Consider the following 21,956-nt stretch of genomic DNA (forward strand, 5'->3'; position numbering starts at 1 on the left):
AAGCAAGGACTCCACGAGTGTCCATGTCCTCAGCTTCCCTGAGGTCCCAGGCTCCCACGGAATGTTCCCTCGGTGCAGACTCCACAGCGGGAGCATCAGCAGGTCCAGGCAGAAGGAGAATAAAAGATGGGTTTTCTTTTATGTTCCCTAGCAAAAAACTTACAAATTGTCCTAAATGTCACACCTGTATTTTGGTGAAAAAGAAAAGAATCCTAAAGGCAAAGCCTGTTTTTAGAACTTTGACAGCAGGAAGGACAGTCCTAAAACATTAATGAGTAACAACAAACTCAAGGTTCTTTGGGGACAATTTGGAGACATTAAAACTTAGTTTTGAGTTTCATAGTTCTTTTTTTTTTAAATCAACATGAAGCTTTACCATCAGTGCTATAAAATCTGTTATCATTTCTTAGCCTTTGGAGGTTGTACTTAATTTAAATGTTGAACTATGACACGATTTTCATAAGCCTACACTGCTAACCATATGTTTCTAGAGAAGGCTGTTTGCACTGCCTCCCCCATTTGATGAACTAGTTTATAACGGCAAAAATGTGATTCGTTTATTTATATTTAATCAAAACACACTACAAAAACTTGATAGCTTACTCCTCGAGCTTTGCATCATTGGTGACAGATGAGAAAAAAGTGTTCAGCAACTTAATCTGATTTACCATCATAAATATTCACATCTTACATATTTGTTCCATGAAACAGTCATGTAAGTGGCTTTCATTTACTTGCAGATTTATTGTCTTGACTGTAAAATGCAAATCAATTATTGAAACTGTTTAGTAACATACACCCATCCAATAAATAGTGAAGGATTTCTCTCTCTCTCTCTGTCTTACAAAGTGAATTAAAATGAACAGGATGGAGCTTTAGAATCCTATAATCCGTCATGCCAGTGGTAAAGTGGATATTTCCGTCACATATGCTAAACAAGTTCTCTGCATATGCACAGTGAGTGGATGGTAAAATTCCACCATTACCAATAATTTCTTTCTTAAAAAATGTACTTCTAGGAGTTCTGTTTCCAGGAACATAGCAGGCCCAGTGTTCAGACTAAATCCTGAAAACAGCTAAGAACTCTGGATATATCTATTTTTTCATTCTTAAAAGCATCTTTATGAATTACCAAGTCAAAATCTATGGGGATATTGGAAGTGAGAAACGTAGTAATGAAATCACTTTTGCCCTGAGAGCAAATCTGGTGAACTTTCATCTTTAGGGCCTTTTATGAAAAGCCCTGGTCCCATGGCAGGAAACCCTTTCACAGAGCTGGGAGCCCGAAGGACTCCAGCCCCCTGTGAGGGAGAGGGGGGCAGACCCCACACTTAGGCCCACAGACGACCACCATGGTGCTGGGAGCAGGGCATGCCTTCAAGAATTTGTCATGAAAAATAAGCTTTCTACCCAGATTAACATTAACTAAAACAAAATCCGTAGACTGAAGCTTTTTGGACTTTTTAGGCAAATGCTACCAATAAAACCAGAATAGTTATATTATTATCAGGGGGAAAAAGTAGATTTTAGAGTAAGAACATCGTTAGGGATAAAGGGGGTTACAATATAACAATAAAAGAAAATTTACTGGGGAAGTTTTTTGCCCTAATTTTATTTTTTGTGTTGTTTTGGTTTTGTTTGGGAGAAGCTATTGTTACTCTTACTTATTTTTTTCCCCAAAACCTTATATATTCCATGAGGCCTTTCCAATATCCTAAAGCCCTTGGCTTTGGAACTGAAAAGTCAGCTCGTGTTCCAGAAACAGAGTCGTGTTCATGGAAACAGAGTCTGAGACGCAAAGCTGTGGCAAGAGGATTTACTGGGGAGTGTTCTCAGAAGACACATCTTTGAGGAAGGGGAGGGAGGTGGAATTGGGCCCCGGAAGAGACAACTCTCAACAAGATTACATCTGGGCCTCAGCCATCTGCAGAGAGCTCGGGAGCTGGAGATGTCCTCCCAGGTCTCTCCCCAGCTGAGGCAAGCAGGCCAGGCCTTTGGACCCCCAAGTCAGCCAGTAATCGGATGGGGACCGTGCTCTGGGAGGTGAGCTCAGGCACGTCCCTGTGGCTGAAGGCCATTCCCGGCGAGGCAGCTGAGTGGTGGATGCCCAGGCCCTGAAGAACCCCATGGTGCCTGCTGCAGTCCACACCCACTATGGATTCACTCGCTTCTTATGAGTGTGCCCCATCACGGAAGTTCCTCCGGGATTTTGGTTGGACTCTTTACCTGGGAAGCATAGAGAAGAAGGTTATTCAGATAAACAACAGCCCCCACTGCCACAGTTGATCTCAAGCTGTCACTAACACTCACCATCCCCTCCTCCACCACCAAGTCAAGATTCCCCACTCCTTCAGCTTGTGCCTCTGCTGGGCTAGGCAAGTTGCCTGGTAGGGTGACCCAGACAGGATCTCTGAAGGGGCTGTACCCCTGGTTCTCACTCTCTTCTTTGGATATGACTCCTGTACTTGTCCACCTGCAGTAGGAGCACCAAGAGACTCCCTGGAGCAACGTCAGAGCACCAAACACGTTCTTCCTTGGCCTCATTGTGCATCCATCTACAACCCTACCTCCCCCTGATGATTAGGGTCAGTTATGCCTGCCAGGATAAAAGTTCTTCTTGTCTGCTGGTCAATTGTCAATTGATCAGGTGGTGGGTGTAAAATAAAATTCAGTAACAGTCCTACTGTATCCTCTGGTGGAGGTATTCTCCCCCTGGATGCCGCAGAACCTAGTATGGCAGGGACAGAAAGCACAGTTCCCTCTGTTGGTCACTGGGAGCAATGGTGAGTAAGACCACTCCTACTACTAACTTCTGGTTCTCAGAGCCACGTACTCTACCCATCAGGGGCACAGCCTCATCGACATGGCATGCATTCTGTGTCCCGGAGGATCATGCTCCACACTCATGAGGCATTACTTCTAAACCTTAGCTATATTCATAAGAGGTTTTTCTACCTCTCTAGCAGGCTGGCAGCTTCTAGGTGATGTCATATGTGATGAAAACAGTGCCTCTCATGGTCATGTGCCTACCACTGAAGCCCCATTGCGATAAAGTGGTCCCTTGGCCTGAACTGATAGTATGTGGAATCCTGTGGTGGTGGGTGGTGGTGCTGCCCCAAGCCCTGCAGGAAGGAAAGGCAAACCTATGCTGAGACTATCTGATGACCCCAGTCAAGATTCATCTGTATCCCTTCCATGGTAGAAGAGATCCCTGTAGTCAATTTTTTACCAAATGTCTATTACCTGCACTGGGGGCTCCATGACTGGTCTCTGAGGCTAGCAGATCAGGCCTTCAGCAGCAACAGAACCTAGGTAGCCTTGGTAAATGGAAGCTCGTACCAATAGGCTCACATGTAGCCTTCATCTCTGCCACTGTGGCATCTGTTGTACCTGCACGGGGGTGGCTGATGACAGGCTGATGCCAGTCATTCTATTTGTTTCTTTGCTACCTCTTCCATGATGAATGCACTTTGCTGGGCATTACCATGTGATATGCATATCTTTGCACTGTACTCACTCCTGTAAGCCCATCTTCAAGCTTCTTCTTGTCCTCCCTATGCCAATCTTTCTTTCTGGAATATTCACCCTGTTCATGCACTTTGCCATGAGTATAACATGGCACATATTCTTATCTCAGGTCATCTCTCTTTCCCTACAGAGTGGATGACCAGATGACCTACCCAGACATATGTCCCCTGGAGGATTTCTCCTGACTGCCATCTTCCAAGGCCATCCCTGAGTGGTGTAACTGCAGTCCATTTTTGACATGCACCGGTGAATCAAGTCACCCTGGCCCCATAGGGGACCATCAGTGTGAGCTGAGAGAAAAATACCAGAAAACAGTAGTGGATGGTAAGGGGCCCAGCTAACTGTGCAACTTCCTCATTCACTCTGACCCTGCTTATGCCCAGGCCTGGATATCCCACTTCCCCTTATCATGAGTCCACCCAATCTTATAAGTCAGTGAATCTCACAGAGCCCAGCCTGGCCATGTAGTTAATTAACATCCCATAGTAACATGTTCCAACTCTACCAGGGCCGAGAATCTTGCTAAGAGCTACTTTTCAAATGATGAATACCTTTCAGTTCTTGATGACATGGCCTTTCTCCAAAATGCCAGTAGTTAACTTGTGACTCTCCCAGGGCTTGCCGTAAGCTCCCCGTGATGTTTTTCCCCCTCTCACATCTCTGTAGCACCATAAGATCTGCCATGCCATACCATTCCTACCAGTGAGGACCATAGGGTCAGCCAGGTTGTACGACACAAAGAACAGGATCACTTACACTGCCGCCTGACCTGCTGCAGATTCTCTCCTTCCTGAGTCCTACTCAGAGGTGACAGCCTTCCGTATCACCCAGAAAATGGGCTGACGTCGTATTTACAGGGGCAGAACGTGCTGCCTACAAAATCCACAGGCTTACTAAGCATTGTGCTTCTTTTTAATGGTGGAAGGTATGAGATGCAATCCTTCCTTACTTTGGAGGGGCTATCTCAGGAAACCCCAAGTCTCTGGATTCCTATGAATGTCACTGATGTGGCAGGTCTCTGAGTCTTCATGGGGTTGATCTCCCAGCCTTTAATGTCCTTGTGTGTTGCCAAGCCCTCCACTGACTTACTGCTTCTTGTTTATCTCATCCAATTAGCATGAGCATTGATGTAGTAGATAAATGCGATATTCTGGAATGTCCAGAGAGTCCAGGTGGCTTCAGACTATTCATAGAGTGAAGAATGGGAGAGGTAACATGGACCTGGAGCAGGACTATAAAAGTATCCTTTGTTCTAGGTGAGTCTGAGCCGCTACTGATCTTCTCAGGGATGGAAAAGAACACATTCCCCAATCAATGGCTTCCTTCCATAGGCCAAAGACTATGTTAATATCTGTTAGTGAAAACCAACCAACCAACCAATCAAACAAACAAACAAACAAACAACCACTTCTGGCAGAGCAGCTGCGAGGGGAACTACTGCTTGATTCACTTTGGGGAAGTGCTCTGTCCTCTTTCATTCTTCATCTAGTCTGTGTAGGGGCCAGACTGACAAATTAAATGGGGCTGTGACAAGGAGCACAACCCCCACATTCTCTGTCTTTGAGAGTGGCGCTCATTCCCAGCATTCCTGCCTCAACATGGCATGTGATCACATTTATCACATAATGATCACATTATGACTTACGCCCTAGTGGGGAAAACGGTATGCCCCTCTTCAACATCTCTTTATTCTAAGCAAAGGAACCAATGGGCAGACTCTGCCAAGTCTGAGGGTATCTATTCCCGCACTTGAGGGAAATGACAACAAGTTAGGTTCAGGGACTGTGAGTTGAACCTGAGCCCAGATACCTTTCATCACCTGATTTCCTGGGGGGTATAGCTCGGTGGTAGGGCATTTGACTGCATCACCTGATTTCCTGGTCTGTTCTCCAACAGGGGGGCCATGGTGGCACTTTGGGTCTCCAAGTCTCAATGTCAGTTTGATACTCCTCAAAAAGCTTAGGTATTCCTCCTTCCGCATTGTGAATTTGCCTGCACAAATGGCCTAGGTCCCTTTTGGAGAAGAACCATGGGAAGTGTTGCCAAACACACCTGCTGTAATGTTGTAGGGTCCAGGGAGGAACTCTGTTTCCCCTTCAATCTAGGGGCCTGGGTCTGAGAATTAGCTCAACTAGGCAAGAGATCCTGACTATTGCTGGGGTGGTTTTGCTAACCCTCTTAATCACCCATACGTGGTTTTTTTTAATTGTATCAATTAAGCAATACCCTCATCAGCTGCCTATCTATCTTACTTCTAGGATCAATGTATCTAATGACCATCTCTATAGCTCTCTGCAGGGCAAGATACTCCCTAGGTGCTCCACTGATCTTGCCTCTCATTGGGATCTTTGTCTACACCTTCCTTCTGATGAGGAAAACAGCACCTGACCTCTATCGTCCCCATTGTTCCCAAGAACCCGCTCTGTGATGTCACATCTGTCTTCAGCTCTGGCCCACAGAGCATAGCCATTCCTGAACTTCTCATTGATGCTGGGGCCACTTTCCACCAGTGCATTCCTCTGTAAACGGGAAATCTTCCAGCCATCTCGGGAACATATAACTATATGTTATATGTTCTATATGTTCCACTATAACATGACCATTCTTGGAGCTGTTTGGTCCCTTCCTCCACCATTTGCCTGAGTGTGGGTCCTTGCTACCTCCAGGCTTTCGGGCACCATCCTAGCAGAGTGTTAGCATTGCCTCCAGGGATTCTGGCCAAGATGTGAAGTCCTGCACCAAGGCAGAGTGCTCACTTATCACTAAACTCTCCCTATTCAACTTTATATTCTATATTCTTTGACTTGATCCTATGACTATTCTCTTGGTTTCTGGGACATGTCAGATAGATCCTACAGCTCCTTTTCCATATAAGCCCCTTTTCCCTTTGCCTGCCCAGCTCAGACCTAGTCACACTGTACTGAGATTTTGGCCCTTGTCATTCATCTGCTTGCCAGGAAGGAATATGGGGCTAGATTCTGAGAGGGCAAGCATTGTCTTGTAAGATACTTGCCTTAATTGAGGCCTCGTTAGGATCTTCAAGAAAGGGGAATCAACAATCTTCTACATGGGGTAAGGAGTAGATCACTTCTGCAGCCCCGGAGAATTCCAGGGAACATAAGGGTGCAAAGTTCTCAACTGTCCAGGTACCCGTCCCAAGTATCGGGGTCCCACTTATTCCCTATCAGGACCCTGACTTTGGAGGCCTGAGGATTTCACCTTCTCCAAAACTCTTAAGACGCATTACTTAAGATAACAACTGGCACTCCAGCTGACCTGCTTTCCAGCTGGAGAACACTGGAGTTTTCTTACAAGCTGCCAAGGAGGTACTTGGGCTTTCACAGTTTGCCTTAAAGCAGTGAGCCTCCCCTGAGCCTCCCGCTCTCTTCAACCTGAGGAGCACTCAACTGTCATCGCCCTGCCCCACGGGCTTCCTACTCACCATCTTCCTAGAGCCTTTCCAGAGCCATCTGGGCCCCACTCACCACCAGGGACATGGCCCTCGCCGTCTGCTAGCCCCATGCTCCTCTCCAAATTTCCATTTAGAGTCAGTCCACTTTTTCACAGCCTGGTCCTGTGTCAACCACCTTAGAGGTTTCCTGGAAACTGTCTGAGATGGAAAATGCATGCAGGTTTATCAGGGAGTGTTCCTGAGATGTTCACCTGGAAAGAAGACAGACAGGAATTTTCAGTAGGAGAAGCTGACTCGCAGTGAAGTTGCAACTGAGGCCATCCCCCGGCCAACCTAAGAGGTGCTCTGGAGTTGAACTAGCCCATCAGGTTTGGCTCGAATTGGATGAGGGGGCCGAGCTTTTGTTTTCCTGCCTTGGTCAGTGAAATGAGCATGGGTGTCATCCGTAGGCACGTAACCTTGAGCGAGGCAGGTCCCGGCAGCAGAGGGTGACATCCAGCAAAGAGCTCAGGTGTGAGCCGTCCGCAGCCTTTGTTCCCAGCAAGCAGGTGCAAGTGCATCCTCTAGAGAGGGGTCTGGGCAGCCACATGGGACTGCTCTTTGTTCTCCTTTCTGCCCTTGCTCTCTTACCTGAGATGGTGCACAGAAAGCTACTGTTTGAGTGGGAAAAACAGCAAAAGGAACAAAGAAATCTGGGGTGAAAAAGGAAACCTCAATTAATGTTTCAAAATATCATCGCACCCAGCAACTTCACAGTTTGCTAAGATTCTCCCCTCCCCACTCTGCATTCCTAAGACATGGTTTGTATCCCCCTCTTTCCCACCACACTGAACCACCCCCAGGATTATAATTGTCTTACACTTCCCAGGCCCTTCCACACCCCTCATGGTAGCACCAGCAAGTGTGCAAGAAATATGTGAAGTCATCAAACAACTCATTTATATTCCTTCTTGCCAGTTAGGGGGGTTCTGAGCCAACGAGAGGAGGCCCAAGATGTAGCAGAAAGGAATTCCAAGCATCCCAAAGACCAGGGCTCTTTCCTAAAATTTTCAAGGAGGATGTCGGGATACCATACAGTACAAGAGATTTGAGCAAAAGACCTGAAGAAACCGTACTCTTCTCTCAAACAAGCAAAGGAAAAACATGGTAAGCCCTTTGGTAGTGAGGCAAGTGCCCACCGCTGAAGATGGAAACAGGGTGCTCTGTGTAGCAGGTGCCCACGTCCCTGAGCCGCGTGCTCAGGTGGGCAGAGCCCTGGCTTTGATCCAGAGGGCTTTGCTGGGGAGATCTAGAGTGAAGAAGCAGGAACTGGCTTTGCTGGAGCAAGTTTCTCCCCCACTCTGAGGCTCTGTTCTATGTCTGCTTGAGGACAGGACCTACCATCCACTCTCCCTGTGCAAAGAATTCCCCTGCGGGCTTCTGTGTGCCTGACTCCCCCCAGGAAGAGAGGCTGGGGACAGAGACCTGAGGACCCTTCCCACCGATAATCCTGTGGCTCCGTCCTGGCCCTGCTGATTCCCGGCTGGGAGCCTTTGACTTCAACTCCTCACAACCTGGTTTCCCCATTGGTGAAAAGGGGTGAGGGACCCCAAACCTGTGAATGTGTTGTAAGGACTAAAATACAGAGCACTGATATATCGTTTCTTATTGCAGAATAACAGGAGTTGTAAAGTTGTTTTAATGTTCTGGGATCCTTCCAACGAATGTCAGCTGTTAATCAAGAGGTTACTCTCTTTTTATTATAATTTCCCCCGCATGTTGAAGTACATCATTGTCTGTGAATTGAAAGATCACATTCGCTATCATTAGCTACTGAGAAGGCTTGACTTTGGCTAGCATTATGATTTTGCTTTAAAGTAAAAAAAAATAAAACAAAAAACTAACTACTATAGCTGGCAGTAACATTCGGCTGAAATCACTGCCCATCCCCCCCTCCCCATTTCACGTCCATCCTCCCTGACCAGCTGGGCCCTGGGCTAAGAGGTGAGTCTTCTCCTGAACAGCCTTGGGACTTGTGGGCCTGACAGAAAGCCCCCAAAGCCAGGGCCGAGGGAGCAGAAGGGTGATGCTCCACAAACCTTTGACAACAAAGCCCACAAGATGCATGCTTTCTAGAACCCCAACGTCCCGGCAAGGCTGGGCCCCTCCCACCACCACTGGCCCTCGATCCCACTGTCATCAGCAGGGCAGGGCAAGTCCACCAGGTGGTCCTGACCTTCCCATACCCTGAGCAGGCCCTAGGGCAGCCCCAACATTGGGCACATTCCCGCTGCACCAACCTGGGTCAGACCCACCCAAAGGCCACTGGATCTGCCCCATTGAGAAACCAGTTGAAATCCCACTCCTTCTGGCAAGTGACAGGAAACCAAGATGACACCCTGGCAGTTCTGAGGTTAACAGGGAGGGTCCTGCCAAGCCCAGACCTCTGGTTTCTGTTCCTCCCAGGGTTCCATCCCCTCCCACCCGTTAGTCAGGGATCTAAGTGAATATAAGATGCAGGCGAGTGAAGAGGCTGCCTAAGGTCAGGGTGGTGTCATGCTCGCCTCTGCCTCAACAGGCCGTGGCACACAGGACACGCCGTGTTTGTGAACAATTCTCCCCCTATCGCCAAACCACTCTTAATTCTTCCCAAGGCAGGGAATCCCATCTGGGGAGTGAGGAAGCCCACCCCCAAGGGATCAACCACAAGCATTTGGATAACCAAGATGCTTATCACAGTTGGGTGTTAACAGTCAAAAAAAAAAAAAAAAAGAGAGAGAGAGAGAAGAGAAGAAAAGAAAAAAAGGACCTATGCTGAGGCCTGAGCTCCAAGTGCCTCTGACTAGGAGGTGCTCCTATTTGTTCCGTTGACAAAAGGATGCATGGAGTTGGTGAACTCGGCACAACCAAATCAGGACCAAGTCACTGTGAACCAAAAAAAGAAAACAAGAGAAAGGACCCAAAATGTTATTTTATTTGGAAATAAAATGCAAATTCTTGTAGAGAATAATGGTCCAACTAGATTGCTATAAAGCAACTTATAGATGGCTATGAAAGGCCTCTGGTCCAAGCACTTGACGCCCTGCTGAAAGGGGCTGCCAGAGGCAGGCAGGATGTGAGGGACGTAAAGAACCGCCAGTCAAACCCCAGCCACCTGGAGGGCTGGTGGGGAGCCACCTTCCCCGGGCGCCTCACCCCAGGAACGCAGGCCCAGGGCAGATCACCCTCACCTCTGAGTGGGAATGAAGGCCCTTGGTACGTCCTGCTCTGAGAAACAGGAAACTCAGAGAGGTTTGGGTGTGCTCCAGGAAAAAACAGACAGACGGACGGACGGACCGACAAGGGTCGTGGGAGTCTTGAGTAGCACGATCTTTACAAACTCTCGTTTTGGCGTTCCCGTGTGGCCGCTCAGGGATTGTGTCATGTGGGCAAGTTTCTTAACTTCCCAGAAACTCAGGTTCCTTATCTGTAAAATGACGACCTGAAATTGTCGTAGAGATGAAATGGGACAAGTCTCGTAAAGTGCCTCGTGCCTCACCCTCCCCGCTGCCCATTATTCTTGTCATCGGGACCGAACGGGTGATTGACGTGCATGCCCAGCCCCCACAAATGCTCACCCTGTGGTGTCACCTACTGCAGGCTAAGGTCACTAATCAAGACGCCACTAGGGCAAGACCCCAAGCTTGACTTTCATCTCTGACCCGCCGCAGAGCTAGTCACGGTGGCTCGGTTTGCTCAGCTGGGGAAATACAAGTTTCAGGCTCCGTGGTCTCTGAAGTGTCTACCAATCTAGCAGCTTCTGAGCCTGTGGAGCAGAGTGGCCGTGCATGGTGGTTCTCTCGGGAGATCCAGGCCAGCTCTCCCAAGCCACCTTGTCACGACCTCCCCAGGTGAAGCCACTCTCCGGGGGCGGACACAGCCTTTGCTGTGACTGCAGCTGAGAAGTTAAGCTCTAAGGTGTTCGAATTTCCACCAGGCTTACATCTCGCAACAGAAAGCAAGGTTGAGTCGGCTCTCTCATTCACCCATCTAGGCTTAAGAAGACATTCCTTAAACAGATACCATCTCAAAAAAACAAAAAACAAAAAACAAAAAACCCTCCAGGAAGCCAAGCGTTAAACAAAAGTGGAACTTGAGACTTTTTCTCTTGGTTCCCTATCATGAGCATCCTCTGCTTGCTTTGCAATTGCATTCCTGTGCACACTCCCTCAGCGCATGCAAGGGCACACACACGTTCACCGTGGAGTCCTGCCCGAGGTGGGACGGTGCCTAATGTCCCCAAAGAACAGCCCTAGGTATTGGCTCTGGTGGGAAGTTTAATAGGATTTTCTGGACAGGCCTGTGGGAGAAGATACCTCCCAGCTGCCAGGGTCAATGACCAAAAAAAGGCAAATGAGGAAAACAGTCCTTTCCAAACACATCAAATGTCCTAGTTCCCTCTGCACACAGATTGCCACATCTCCCAGGACTGTGCAAGATGCTTTGACTTCCAGGTTAAAAGAAAGTCGTATTTCTGCTCCTGGACCCCCCTGCTATTTTGTCACTATCTTATTGCATTGGCCTGGGAAAAAATAATTATAGTTTTCTGGGCCTCAGTTTCTCCATCTGTGAAATGACAATTTTTATTAAATGGCATCCCAGATCCTTTCTAGTTGCCCAATCATGGGAAATCTCTCTCCAAAAGATTTTTAACCCCGTGGGGCCATGGGTCACTACAAATCTCTGATGAAAATGTGGACCTTCTCTCTAGGAGTATATGCAAAGGCTCATAAACACAGAGTTTATACATGGAGTATGAGAGGGGGTTCAGAGAACCCCTGAAGCTTGCATGGGTGATGAGCTAACACTCTCACCTCCAGGAAGACGTCTCTAAAGACAATCTCTCTGAAAGAGAAGGGAAAGATATGGGAACTGGGCAAGTGTGGAAATCTGAAATTTTAATTTAGAAATTAATACAGTTGTCTCATTCTGAGCTTTTAAAAATTGAGCCATAATTCTGTGTAATACTTCAAAAGATAAGGGATGGAAGATAGGAAAGCAAGATTCGTCACTGTGATAAGCTAGATAAGCTACATCTGGGGCCAACTGGAAGTGTGGAGTCAGATTCTGATAGAGCAGGTATTATGCAAATACCCAAGGCTGCAGTTAATGACTTGAGTGTTTTCCCCAGACGTTCCTCCCATGTACCAGAGGAGGAGGGAGGCTGGCTACAGCCCAAATCAAATTTTTATATTCCTATAAGATAGTGTCAGGCACTCAGGTTTCATCAGCCCCACATTGGAGGCATCAGGGCGCCACGTCATGGTTGGATAACCCTGCATTCAATCCATTTTACTGAAGACAGGACAAATAAACTAAGAATCAAAGCACTCGATGACTCATGTCAGCGGTATAAATTGAAAGTCAACACTTGTCCTGCATATAATCTAGCTGAAGAAGAGTTTATAGTGCAGAATTCTCCTTGTGGACTGTTGCTGCTCCTTCCTGAAAGGAGAGCTCCTAGTGCGTGTGTGTGCATGTGTGAGCATGTGCACACGTGTGCGTGCAAGAGCATAAGCATGTGAGTGTGTGTGTGTGTGTGTGCACGCATTTAAAATGCTCACAGCTCACAGCTTTAAATAATACCACCCATCCCAGGAAAATGGAAAAGAAGACATAAAGGAACCTAAAACTTCTATTTTATTAAGAACTAAAATGCAAGAACAATGGTCAAAATTGTAGTTGAAGTAGTGATTTTAAAGAGTTATTTCCAAATATATTCCAGAGTCCATCAGGCACTCTGCCACGTCCTCCCCCAGCTCAGTCTGGTGTGCGTGTCCTGGTTCAAACACTGTTTTTCAAAGGAACACTCTGGAGCTTATAGCTGCTCGTACCTCTCTACTCCGCAAAGTCGGTCAACACTGAATGTGAGTTTAACAGGAGCTTTGGCCCTGCGCTAGACTTAATATACTTAAAGCCCAATATACTTAAAGACTGTAATATACTTGAAGCCCAAGGCTCTGCATTCTTTCCTGGTGTCATCCCACGACACCTGAAACAGTGCTTGTCGCGTAGGTGACCATAACTGATCAACTGAATGAGAAGTTACTGCTCTGAAGCCCATGAGTGAAATGTGGTGGCAAGCACAGGGGCTGAGAGGCTAGATGCTGGGTTCCAGTTCTGCCACCCACTAGTTGCTTTGGTTAGAAACTACTTCCAACTTCCCCTGACCTCGGTTTCCTTATCTATGAAATCAACGGTTTGAACCAAATATGAAATCCAAGTCCCATTTGGCTTTATGCTTCTGTGAACTTGTTAACAAGAACCTGGCGTCAGAAGGAACTCACCCTAAGTCTGCCCATCCCGGACTTTGCTTTTAATCAAAAGGGATGTAAAGAAAAGGACAGTTCTTCAGGCATAATGTAGGTAGTGGCTGTGCACGCCACAGTGTTCAGTGTTTCTAAATGGCTTCTGATTTATTTGGGACCTGAAGCCTATTCAGGAGACCATCTGCATTTTTAAAGATCCTTGAAATCTGTCTTATCCCAGGGTTGCATTTGAAAGCTGCACTAACGGGCCACTCTGTCTTGGGAGGGATAGGCGATGACTGAAGTCCACTGGGTAGTAAAATGCCTTCCACGAGGGGCAGTGTTCTGCCTGCTACACTGATTGGACCATGGACTCTGGAGGACAAGGGTAGCGATCGCAGTCTTACCTTCTTGAGCCCACGTGGAAGATGCTGGCCAAGGAAAGAAAGGGACAGTGGGTCAAATGGTCAGACTCTGGAGGACAAGGGTAGAGATCGCAGTCTTACCTTCTTGAGCCCATGTGGAAGATGCTGGCCAAGGAAAGAAAGGCACAGTGGGTCAAATGGTCAGACTCAGGAGCCAAGTGTTCTTCTCCCTGGTCTAGGTGTCACCCCATAAGCCAGAGCAGGAAACTTTGGTGGAAAGTCGTGCTAAGAGAGAGGACAGCATCTTTCTGAAGAGACCGTTGGCCATGGATCCTCCATGGCAATCTCCCGCAGACACAGCTCTCCAGCGCTCCTACCTCAGGGGGACTTCCTGGCCTCCCCCATCCAGGGGGGCCTTTCCTGATCCCTCCTCCACCCCTCAGACACCCTGGCCCTCCCATCCACCAGGCCTGCTCTCCCGGATGCCTTGTCATGTCTCCACTGTTGCACTCACTTCATCACAAGATGATGGTCTGTGCGTATTTCTGTCTCCCCTGTGGGAATGAGGTTCTTTGAGGCAGGGTGTGGATCTAACGCGTCTCTGTTCTGTCAGTACTTAGTATAGTGCCTGGCATGTAAATGGCACCCAACAAAAGTTGAATGAAAGACTAATTGGATGAGTGGATGAATGAATGAATGAATGAGCAAACCTGGCAAGGTGGGGATGACTCAGGAATGCATTCATATGATAAACATTTATTGAGGGCCAACTCTTGCTGGGCGAAAGGTGGGTGGTGGGAGATAGGACGTTCCCAGGCTTTGCCCTCTGTTGGAGGGCTTTGCTGCCCCTCTAGGCACTCACTGGAGGGTACTGCAATCATCAGCTCTGTGTCTAGCTCATTGTCCGCCTTGCAAAACCACCCAGTGTGCAAGCGAACACAGCAAGTGCTGAGGTGGGCACCTGTGGTTCCAAGGAGATGCTTTGGAAGGTTTAGCATGGAAATGACACGCTTTCCTAGGGAAAGGGCTAGAAGTTGACGAACACTGGCTGCCTTGGGGGTGGCTGAGGTCTGAGTAAGGTCAGGTTATCCAGAGAGCTGTGCTACGGAGTACACAATATACGGAAGGAACAGGAGATGCAAAATCCAATCTTATAATGTATTAAACCAGGAGAGAGAGAGAGAGCATGCATCTCCTAGTTCACATGGCTCTGTTAAAAGAGCATGTACTTCTACTCATCCTAAAACCAAGTGGCACGAGGTGCAGGTAGGGGTGTAAAAGTGTGTGTGGTATGTCTGGGTTCCCTGGCTGGAAATCCATAGCAAAATGTGTGGCAGTGGCTTTCTCTTATTTAGATGACTTCACCCACCGTGAGGCCAATAGTAAGAGTTGACCAGAAAGGCCACCCAGAGTCGAATGCATCTTCTAACAGAAAGGGCATGGGACCCACTCCCAGACCCACCTATCAGGCCCTGGGTGGGACCTCATCAAGTCACTTCACATCTCTGGGCCTTGGGCTTCTCGTGTCAAACAAGAGGGGACCAGACACTAGAAATGGCACTGATAAAGCCAAGAACAGTAGCCTACAGCTCTGTGGAGTCTCTTGTGGATCACTTCCCCGGACCTCCCTACAGCCGTGCGAGGCACACAGGCCAAGGGAACAGCCTAATTCTACAGATGGGGCAAAGGCTCAAAACTTATTTGCCCAGGCTCTCACGGAAACTGGTGGAGTTAGCCCGTGAGTTTGGGTCCCCTGACTCTTGGGATCTAGAAAAATTGCCAAAGCCTGGAGAAGTGAGCCCCAGAAGAGGGGGACACAGTGGAACCATGCAGGAGGGGTGGGGAGCTCTTTCTACCCCCTCACATCAACGTTCTGAGCATTTGCTCTCAAATGGTTAACTGAGGTGACTTGCAAGGCAGGCAGAGAGCTCAGAGACTCTTTGATGTACAGAGTCTTACTTGGTGAGGAGGGTGCATGGGGGAGGGGAGGAAGTGGTGCTTCGGTGGCTTTGTGTCATTATTTTCCAAGACTAACAGGATGCTATTCTCTTCAAACAAATCTGATGTCCTTGTGCCCTCTTGCCCTTGATTCAGATCAGTTACAAAGACAGCTTTCCCCAAGGTGATCTGGACATGTGGCTCTCCTTTCATATCGTCCTTCAGAATCCCTTTGATGTGTGGGTCCTTGCTCCCTGGGCACATTTTCCTCAGCTCAGTGGACTATCATGTCGCCTTCGAAGTTCTTTCTTCCAAAAGTGTTCTTTTTCACGTAGTTTCTCACTAGATGTTCCAACATCTTGTGGGACACACGTTGATGAGAAATGTCATTTGAGCATCGGGCTGCTTCTGAGGCCGATAGTACTTTGGGGCTTATCATAACCTTCATGTTCTGCCCATTAGCGAGGGAGGGCTCATCCCAAAGGCCCAAGAGAGACAAATGTAGAAAAGTGAAGCCATTTTTACTCACTGGCTCACGTGTTGTTTCATTCCACAAGCGCAGAATGAGCTCTACTCTGTGCTAAGCTCTGCCTACAGAAGAATCGAGATGCTTGCAGAAGGAAAGGGGAGGCAGGCACAGGTAGGTTGTGAGAGATCGAGGCTACGAGGAAGGTGTGCTTGGCATGTCAGGAGGCTACAGAGGAGAAGGCTGGAGAGCCTTCCAGATGGAGCCTGGAAGGATGAGTAGGTTTCTTTCATGTTCTTTATCTCTAGAGGATGGTCACTCATCCACGGTGTGTTGAAAAGAAAAAACTCCATCTGTAATGTTTGCCGATTTCCTTGGTGTAAATACGCCCACCGGGTAATAGTAAATCTCAGGCTACTGGCTGTGACGTCCCTGACAGCAGCACACCATCGGTCCACCGTACAGATAGGAGGGGGGTAAATACCTTCAACAGAAGAGACAACAGTGAGTAGGTGATAGTAAAATAATTAGGAAGTGATGAATTTGAGCATTTATGATCTTTGTTTTTACTATAACTTGTGTAATTATAAATTGTTTACAACTTCATGTTTAATAGTGGTGGTATTTAATAACCCACTCCCCAAATTCCAGAAAGCCAGTCAGCTCTCCAGCTCACCGCAGGGTTACCCCTTCACTTACCTCTACCACCTTGCAAGCTGCCCCCACATCCCTGGGCATTAGACCATCCTTCTGACCCGGCTCCTGCCTCAAAAGCTTTTGCCCCTCCTGTCACTTTGCCCAGCATTCCCCACAGTGTAGCTGCGGTAAGCTTTCCAAAATGCAGTGGGACCATGTCATCCCCCTGATGAAGACTCTTTGATGGGTCTCTGTGGTTTTCAGTCCCCTCCCTCCGTGATGCAGACCCCCTGCACCCCCCCACCTGGCTCCCTGCCCCCCCACACCTCCGGGATCCTACGCTCCCAGCACACCCCGTGGCTCCCCCGTTCCCCTGCCCCAGATGCTTACAGCACCCCCTCCTGTTCTTCACACCAGGGTACACTGCCCTCCAGATCCCCACTCGGACAGGACTTTCTGGGGAGACTTTCCCTGGCCCACCACCCCCGAGAGGGTCCCCCGTTGTGCTGCCACAGGGCCCGGGCTGGAGCCACAGAAGCACTTCCCAACTGGGTTGTAATAATTTGGTTTGACCGCGGAGTGGAGAGTGGGGCCTGGTGCAGACTTCCTGGCCGGGCCTCCTGGCTCTGCCACTTACGGGCTGAGTGTCCTTGGAGAAGCCGGTTCACCTTCCGAGTCTCTTCCTTTCCTGCAGAATAGGGTAATTGCAGCCCTGACCTCGCAGGCTTCGTGCGAGCCTCCTACGATTTAGCACCACAAGTGCTGACAGCAGAACCGGCCCACAGAAAGGGCACCTGCGAGGTTACTACTGGCCCTTGGATGGTCGCCACAGAGCTCCTTCTTCTTCCTGCTGCTGGAGACGTAGGTGTAGCCCTGCGCTGGGACGGAGAGATGCTCAGCGACTCTGCTGAAATGATAATCCGAAGAACGAATCGACAGGAGAGGGAAAAGCCGGGTGTTCCGGGCAGTGAGCAAACCCAGCAGGAGGCCCAGGACTCGGCACCACAGGAAGATGGGGAGGCCGCTGGTCCGGATCCCTCTGACGCACCCGGCTCTGTGTCCCCGCCCCGTGTTAGTTCGCCTGTGTTGCTGGCACGAAGCACCACAGACAAGCCAGCAGAAACCACAGCCTTGACTTTCTTGCAGTTCTGGAGGCTGCAGGTCCCAGACCAGAGTCCGGCAGGGTTGCTGGCGAGGAAAGCTCTCTCCCTGGCTTGTATCCTCACTGTGCTTGCCCACAGGCGAGGCCTTGGTATCACTTCCTGGTCTTAGAAGGACGCTACTCCCATCGGATTAGGGCCCCACCCTCACGACCTCATTTAACCTTGGCTACTTCCCCAGAGGCCGCATCTCCAAATACAGCCACCCTGGGAGTTGGAGCTTCGCCACACGAATCTGGCAGGGACAGGGACGCAAACCTTCGGTCCCTGGCCCGTCCCTGTGCCCCCCGCTCTGCACAGGAAGAACAGCCCCGTGTGTCCCGGTCTCCGTTCCCTGGGGACAGGCATTCCATCAGCGCTGCAAGTGGGTTAGCTGCTCCTGGCCCCTCTGCTAATGACCGGCTAAGTGTCTGCTGCGTCTGGAGCCTGAGAATGTGTGTTGTTTTAACTAGGGACCTTATTAGCTGCTAACTGCTGAGAGATGAAAAATTGCAGTCGGACCATTCAGGTGCTTGGCCTTTCAGCTAAAATTTCCTCTCGGGCCCCCCGCCTCTGCCTCTGCATATTCAGACTTTTCCAGCCAGTTCCATTCTGTCAAGTAATTATTTACAAATTAGATTCCCAGGGAATACATGATCAGAGAATGCTCGCATTACATACGTAAATAACAACAAATTATTTTTTCCAATAACCCAGTGTTATTAGAAATCTCAGGGACCTGTCACCCACATTCCCCGCCCTGACAGCATTTATCAGCGCTTTGTCTCCCCGACTGGAGCTGGGGATGTATGCAGGGCAAGTGACAGAAAGCCATGATCGGGGCTGTCGTCTTGGGCGATCATGAGACAATACTCTTTTCAAATCATCTTCTCGATTCAAAATACCCAGGCACTCGGTAAAAATAGGAAGCATTTATTTGTGGTTTCATTAGAGCTATAATCACTGCTTGTTGTACAGCATCTACTGTCGGCAGGAACTGACCCTCAGGCTCCCATCAGATAGCCAGTCCCCTCTCTTCCCGGAGCGAAGGGCAGTATTATTTGTGCCCAGCTGAAAAGACGACTTCGGCCAGCCTCTCTGCAGCTAGGTGTGGCCCTCTGGGCTCCAGCCAAGGATGTGCAAGATGAAATGTGCGGAGGCGAAGGAAGGAGGGCTTCCAGAACCGCTGCTTAATAAAAGCAGAAGGGAGGGGAGTGGTACCCTTTGTCCTCTTCCTCTTTCCTTCTCCCTGAAATATGGATGTGGTATCGTGAATGCCCACAAACATCTTGACCATGAGATGACCATGAGATTGAGGCAAATCGCGCACTGCTTAGAGTGGTAGAACAGCAGGACAGAAGGAGCCGGGGTCCCTGGTGACCCTGGAGTGGCCGCCCCAGCCCTCAGCTGCCTGCACCAGACTTCCTTAGTGAGAGAGAGAAGCTTGATCTCGCTCGAGCCACCCTTACCTGGGGTGTTAGATGCAGCCAAGCTGATTCTAACGCACACCACACTTTACACACGTTCTCTGCACGCAGCCAGAGGTGCACTCAAGAACTGTCTGCTACATTTCTGTTCCCTAAGCCCCAAAAGGCAATCCTGTCCCCTAAGGCTTCCGGTGCCATTTGGGATGTGAAATCAGTCCTGACTTTATTAAAATCCAAGGCAACAGATCCCACACAGAATTGACTCTCACCTGCTAGAAGTTGGTCAGTGTCAAGGTATCCGCGTTGGATAGTGTTTTCTCTTTCCCCTTTCCTGCAGAACTCATGAAAGAAAACTGGGAGTGAGGTGACAGTGTGCATGTGTGTGTGTGTGTGTGTGTGTGTGTGTAGAGTGGTGTGCGTGCACATGAGCTCTCGTGCATGTGAGGATGCTGGGGGGGGAGAGAAAGGGAGAGACAGAGAACCGAAGAAAAGTGTGAGACGCTGCCGATAAATGGAATTGAATTAACATTTCCTATCAAAAGCACCATGATTCTGATGAACATTTGCATTTAAGCACTAACTCATCTGCGCTTAAGGGTTGTTAAAACTCTAACCACCATAGCAAAAAAATTTAGTATAACAGCTCAACTTCATATAATTTTATTATTTTCCATAAAAACAAAATGTTAAGTGTATAACTAAAAGTGATTGAGTTTTTATGTTTATGTAAGACTTTTCACATAATTAGAGTCACCAGTCTATAAACTTCATTTTCAACCCAGCCCCAAGTTTTTGTGTATAAAGAGTGATCACCATAATCCCAAGAAACATCTAGTCAATTCTGGGAAATACCCGAATGACTATGAACCTCCCAGGAAAAAAAAACAAAAAAGAAGTCATTTTTATATTCCTTTGGTGATGCATGTTACTACACTCACATATTTCAAATAAGAATCATATGAAAATAATATTATAGCAAGAATAAGACCCACTGGGGCACCTGGGTGGCTCAGTCATTAAGTGTCTGCCTTCGGCTCAGGTCATGATCTCAGCGTCCTGGGATCGAGCCCCACATCGGGCTCCCTGCTCGACGGGAGGTCTGCTTCTCCTTTTCCCACTCCCCCTGCTTGTGTTCCCTCTCTCGCTGTCTCTCTCTCTGTCAAATAAATAAATAAAATCTTTAAAAAAAATAACAACAAGACCCACTAACATGCTGAGTATAGCTGAGAGTTAGTAATCAACTAGATCACACGCTTTAGACTGAAATTCCACAGTATTTTTCAAGAGTGTTAATGGCCTCTGCCCACAAGAGTGTCAGACCCACGTTCTTTTTTCCAAAAACCAAAATGACAATAATTAAACCAGGCAGCTGCTGCCCCCAGTAATATGACAACCTCTCCCTGCTCCCTGGAATTTGCTGGAATCACCCTGCTTGAGCTCATCTCATTCGAATTAGCTGTTCCCTCCCTGTGCCCCAGCAATCTGGGTGAGTTTCCCATCTATTAGCTGAATTATTCAGATGTTTTCCCACAATGGCACTAGCAGTGCTCATATAACTAGTTTCTAAATCAACAGTGAATTACATTATTGACAATCTGAGCAGATTAATTAAGAAATCTGTCAGGAATGACACTATGAGAGCTGGCTCCTTTTCAAGTCCGATCCTTAGTCTTCGAGATAGAATCATACCTGATGTGATTTCAGAAGGGAAAGGGCAAGGTACAACACCAAATCTGGGTTGGGGAGACAGCCCCCGTGGGCTGACAGGAACAGCTAGGGTGGGCTGGGGGGCAGTAGGCAATGCACACGTGCATACGCACACACACACATGCAAACACACCCCATGGGGTTACTGGCTGGCTTGCATCAACGAACAAGCAAGGCTGAAAAAAATGTTCTGTGCAGAGTAGAGTGCATGTATGTATGTTGTTACTGCCAGGCACAGATTCTGGTAACAGGAAACATCATGAATATGTCAGAAGCTACTGCACCTTTTGGGCTTTTGAATGCGTGTGTTGCAACATTTGGGGTCTCAATCTCCAAAAATTAAGCAGCCTGGGAAACTCCTTTTGGAGCTCCACTAGGAGAAAGCAACTTCTCTATGCATTTATTTTTTTTCCCTTTATAATAAAAGTCCTATCAATTTCCCAGTCTGACATCCAAAACCCAGCAAATAATGCAAAGATATTAATTAGTTCAACACAAGATCAGGATATCATAGTATTCTGTTGCTGTATTGGATTTAATTGATTTAGTTCTGTCAAACAGAAGTTGGAAGGACCATTTTCCCGGGATGTGGCAAAAGCAATTCCTACATTTTGTCTCTTCCATCTCCAGATTCTGTGGTTCCATGAGGCTCAGGATTGGGTTAGGTTTGTGACCTGGTATTCTCCAGAATCCTCATTGGTCATATCCAACTGTCTGAAAGAACCTAGGACAAAGAAGGATGGAGTTCATACACACACACACACACACACACACACACACACACACACACACACAAACACACACACACAGAAAAGAGTTAATATGTGTTATTTCTGCAGGGCTGGAGTCCAGAAGTAGGGTGGTTACTATTTTTTCCTTATACTCCTCTATATTTTCAAATTTTCTACAGTGGCCACTTGTTACTTTGGTAATCGGAAAAAATAATCATCTTAAACTAAAATAATATGTAACTACAAATGGCTAGCAGAAAGCCGTGGCTTCTGGAAGCCCGCAGATGGAAACATTGTGAGGCATGGTAGAAAAAGCACAGAATTAGCAAGTCATAACCTGC

The 21,956-nt window shown here is 48.0% G+C and overlaps 1 long non-coding RNA gene across 1 annotated transcript in view; it reads right to left on the reverse strand.

The window, feature by feature from the left end:
• Window positions 1-21,437: 21,437 nt before the first annotated feature.
• Window positions 21,438-21,956, reverse strand: part of LOC144379190 (uncharacterized) — a 62,896-nt gene continuing 62,377 nt past the window's right edge. The window contains exon 4 of the long non-coding RNA XR_013441575.1: window positions 21,438-21,608. This is a non-coding gene — a long non-coding RNA (uncharacterized LOC144379190). The remainder of the gene's footprint in view (window positions 21,609-21,956) is intronic.

This window comes from Halichoerus grypus, chromosome 10, assembly GCF_964656455.1.
Source record: "Halichoerus grypus chromosome 10, mHalGry1.hap1.1, whole genome shotgun sequence".
Classification (NCBI taxonomy): domain Eukaryota; kingdom Metazoa; phylum Chordata; class Mammalia; order Carnivora; family Phocidae; genus Halichoerus; species Halichoerus grypus.